This window comes from Schistocerca serialis, chromosome 8, assembly GCF_023864345.2.
Source record: "Schistocerca serialis cubense isolate TAMUIC-IGC-003099 chromosome 8, iqSchSeri2.2, whole genome shotgun sequence".
Taxonomy (NCBI): domain Eukaryota; kingdom Metazoa; phylum Arthropoda; class Insecta; order Orthoptera; family Acrididae; genus Schistocerca; species Schistocerca serialis.
In genome coordinates this window covers 573,830,232-573,835,071 of record NC_064645.1, presented here as the reverse complement: position 1 = coordinate 573,835,071, position 4,840 = coordinate 573,830,232, and positions in this window count along the sequence as shown.

The window sequence follows — 4,840 nt, the reverse complement described above, 5'->3', positions numbered from 1 at the left end:
TTACTAATAGGGCACTTCCTGGGGATGTTCTGTACGCCCTTACAGATCTTAACAGCATGTTTCTTTGCACTCTGTTCACTGTCATGGCAGGCATTTAGGCAGTAAAATAACTGATGGTCGAAGTAGAGAGCATATAAAATGTAGACTGGCAATGGGAAGGAAATCGTTTCTGAAGAAGAGAAATTTGTTAACGTCGAGTATAGATTTAAGTGTCAGGAAGTCGTTTCTGAAAGTATTTGTATGGAGTATAGCCCTGTATGGAAGTGAAACATGGACGATAACCAGTTTGGACAGGAAGAGAATAGAAGCTTTCGAAATGTGGTGCTACAGAAGAATGCTGAAGATAAGGTGGGTAGATCACGTAACTAATGAGGAGGTATTGAATAGGATTGGGGAGAAGAGAAGTTTGTGGCACAACTTGACTAGAAGAAGGGATCGGTTGGTAGGACATGTTCTGAGGCATCAAGGGATCACAAAAGTAGCACTGGAGGGCAGCGTGGAGGGTAAAAATCGTAGAGGGAGACCAAGAGATGAATACACTAAGCAGATTCAGAAGGATGTAGGTTGCAGTAGGCACTGGGAGATGAAGCAGCTTGCACAGGATAGAGTAGCATGGAGAGCTGCATCAAACCAGTCTCAGGACTGAAGACCACAACAACAACAACACATGGGCCCTACCTGACATATCTATGTCGGTTTGGGAAAAAGGCTACACCTGCGTGTGACTGTGGCGCTTTGGAGGGCACTCCCGACCATGTGGTTTACGAGTGCCCCCTTTTCGATGATGTAGCAGCGACATTAAGACAACAACTTCCAAACAACACCACATATGACCTATTGTGACACGAAGAGACTTTTGGAACTCTAAACAACTTGGCAAATGAGGTATCACGAAAAGTTCTGACTGCATACCTGAGGGACTTTCGCGACTAGAGACAATCACTGAACGTGTCCTAGTACCCTAATCCTGTACCGCCTTTGCGTGGACAGGTCGACTTTTAGTTGGAATCCGCCACTTGCAGGACTAGGGGGACCGGGGTACCCCTATTCTTGACTAAGATAGCACCGGAATTCACGTACGTTAGTACAGTAGTTAGTAGCATTAGAAGTAGATACTAAATTAGGAACCTGCAGCGACAAGCAATCTTGGCCTGCCCGGTGTCAGGTGCACGCTCATCGGGATTAGCTCGATGAGCAAGGCTCTATAGTAGGTTTACATCGAGGCTGACACACCTGTAACGCCGCAGGCAGTTAGGAATTAACAAGTAGGTAGGGAAATTAACAACTAGGTAGTAGCGTATAGATTAATAATTGTAGTCTGCCTATTAACATGTACTGTGTCACACTGTCTGTAGCTCATAAATAAACATTGTAACACTGTAATAATAATAATAGCTGCTGATAACATATAATATTGTATTAACATTACGACCCACTAATCACTAGGGTGGTGGCTTAATTTGTATAAATATTATAGATGTTACTGAATAAAGATTTAAAAAAAAAAAGTTCTGATGACCTCAGAAGTTAAGTCCCATAGTGCTCAGAGCCATTTGAACCATTTAAGTACGTAGTAAGTGAATAAACATTGCAGAAAATGTATCCACGCTATTATAATAAAAAGTACATATCAGTCTTTTTTATTTCTGAAGAAACAAATTTTATTTATGAATAATGTACCTACAGTTTCCTTTCCGATTCACAATGTGAGGATACATTCTTGCCATATGTTTTTCAGCTGCTGCATTGTCATAGCCCTATTATCGATTTATAAATATCACAGTAAAGGACAAGAAAGGTAAGCGTTAAGTGTAGTAATGAAGATAGGCATTAAGTATAAACGCAAGTGTCCCGGTTTTTTCTCCTTGAAATCTGGTCTGCCTATGCATCGCGCGTCATCGTCGCCATATTATATCGGAATCCTGCAATGAGATGAGGAACAGTCAAAGCGAAGAATTTTGAAACTAACTGCTAACAAGGGAACCTCCCCATCGCACCCCCCTCAGATTTAGTTATAAGTTGGCACAGTGGATAGGTCTTGAAAAACTGAACACAGATCAATCGAGAAAACAGGAAGAAGTTGCGTGGAACAATGAAAAAAAATAAGCAAAATATACAAACTGAGTAGTCCATGCGCAAGATAGGCAACAACAAGGAGAATATGCGCTCAAGAGCGCCGTGGTCCCATTGTTAGCGTGAGCAGCTGCAGAACGAGAGGTCCTTGGTTCAAGTCTTCCCTCGAGTGAAATGTTTTATTTTTTTATTTTCAGACAATTATTTGTCCGTCCGTCCGATGCGAGGTAACTGCGCCGTAGTATGGGGTCTCTACACCTAAACAACATATTCCTGTCATGTGACGCACATGCCGTCATCAGTGTCGTATAGAATATATCAGACGTGTTTTCCCGTGGAGGAATCGGTTGACCTATGACCTTGCTATCAAATGTTTTCGGTTCCCATTGGAGAGGCACGTCCTTTCTTCTACTAATCGCACAAACACTAAACTTATTACAGTGAACAGAGACGTCAATGAACGAACGGACAGATCATAACTTTGCGAAAATAAAGGAAGTAAACTTTTCACTCGAGGGAAGGCCTGAACCAAGGACCTCTCGCACCACAGCTGCTCACGGTAACCACGGGACCACGGCGCTCCTGAGTTTACACCATCCTCGATGTTGCCTATCTTGTGCATGGACTACTTAGTTTGTATATTTTGCTTATTTTTTTCATAGTTCCACACAACTTCTTCCTGTTTTCTCGATTGATCTGTGTTCAGTTTTTCAAGGCCTATCCACTGTGCCAAGTTATAACTAAATCTGAGTGGGGTGCGATGGGGAGGTTCCCTTGTAAGATCAGGCTCTCAGTCGCAACAGTTGTGTTTCGTTTTCTCTTTACGTTAAATCTTGTTCCAGTTCTAATACTGTAATTCATAGAGCTGTGACAACTTTGTACTGGAACGGCACTAACAGATAAATGCAGTGTTCCACCACGTACCTCCCTATAATTCTTCCATCATTTTTAAAATGCTCTCGTTTATTCAGCACATTTACCATGTTTTGTATATTCGGAATTTTGCTGATGTGAGCAAATTTACAAACCGCTGTTACATGGATGCGCGCAAACCTATCGCAAGTGTGATGTGTTCTGATTGGCCGAGAACCGCAGCTCTTGCGGTACTTGAATTTGACAGATGGTGTACATGTGTTTGGGGCCGGTTCTTTTACAGTATTACACAAGTTGCAAAGCTTGGGGGTGTCGGAGTCATTCGAATGACTGAGTGTCTCTTTGCGTGTATACAAACGTATTATTCAACAACACTGGTGCCATATACTTGTGGCAACTATGTTCTCTGATGTTTTCCGGGCGTATTTCTAGCTTGTAGAATTTTCGGGTGTCCACCCAGGTCAAGTCGGTAAGTTCTCCACGATTTTGGCAAACAGACTCGTTGACGTCTTCAGGTGGTTTCTGATGACTGCTGACGGGATGTTGTAGGCGTCCGTTATGCGTTGGCCATCTCTCCTCTCCTATCGCAATGCAACCACCGCGGTTGCTGGTGATCATGGTAATCGTAGCAATGCCCAGCAGTAAACTATGGCCTTCAGTGTCCACCCTGTCGTCGTCTGCTTTCTGTTTTACTGAGAAAAGGCGAAACGCTTCTGTACATTGAGGTCTACATTCGAAGGCCTAGCTGCTGCAACAATGAGTTTTTAGTTATTTAGCTTTTTTTGTTCTTTAAGTCCATAACACATTTATAATTAGCTGTAAGTTCAAATACAGTAACAGCTCAATAATTTAATTTTACTCTTACCATTGACGACTCTCTCTCTTGCTTAAGAGCATGTTCATATTTTGGTTCAGCTCATCAATATTTCAATAATACAAGGTGAAACATAACTACACTCCTGGAAATTGAAATAAGAACACCGTGAATTCATTGTCCCAGGAAGGGGAAACTTTATTGACACATTCCTGGGGTCAGATACATCACATGATCACACAGACAGAACCACAGGCACATAGACACAGGCAACAGAGCATGCACAATGTCGGCACTAGTACAGTGTATATCCACCTTTCGTAGCAATGCAGGCTGCTATTCTCCCATGGAGACGATCGTAGAGATGCTGGATGTAGTCCTGTGGAACGGCTTGCCATGCCATTTCCACCTGGCGCCTCAGTTGGACCAGCGTTCGTGCTGGACGTGCAGACCGCGTGAGACGACGCTTCATCCAGTCCCAAACATGCTCAATGGGGGACAGATCCGGAGATTTTGCTGGCCAGGGTAGTTGACTTACACCTTCTAGAGCACGTTTGGTGGCACGGGATACATGCGGACGTGCATTGTCCTGTTGGAACAGCAAGTTCCCTTGCCGGTCTAGGAATGGTAGAACGATGGGTTCGATGACGGTTTGGATGTACCGTGCACTATTCAGTGTCCCCTCGACGATCACCAGTGGTGTACGGCCAGTGTAGGAGATCGCTCCCCACACCATGATGCCGGGTGTTGGCCCTGTGTGCCTCGGTCGTATGCAGTCCTGATTGTGGCGCTCACCTGCACGGCGCCAAACACGCATACGACCATCATTGGCACCAAGGCAGAAGCGACTCTCATCGCTGAAGACGACACGTCTCCATTCGTCCCTCCATTCACGCCTGTCGCGACACCACTGGAGGCGGGCTGCACGATGTTGGGGCGTGAGCGGAAGACGGCCTAACGGTGTGCGGGACCGTAGCCCAGCTTCATGGAGACGGTTGCGAATGGTCCTCGCCGATACCCCAGGAGCAACAGTGTCCCTAATTTGCTGCGAAGTGGCGGTGCGGTCCCCTACGGCACTGC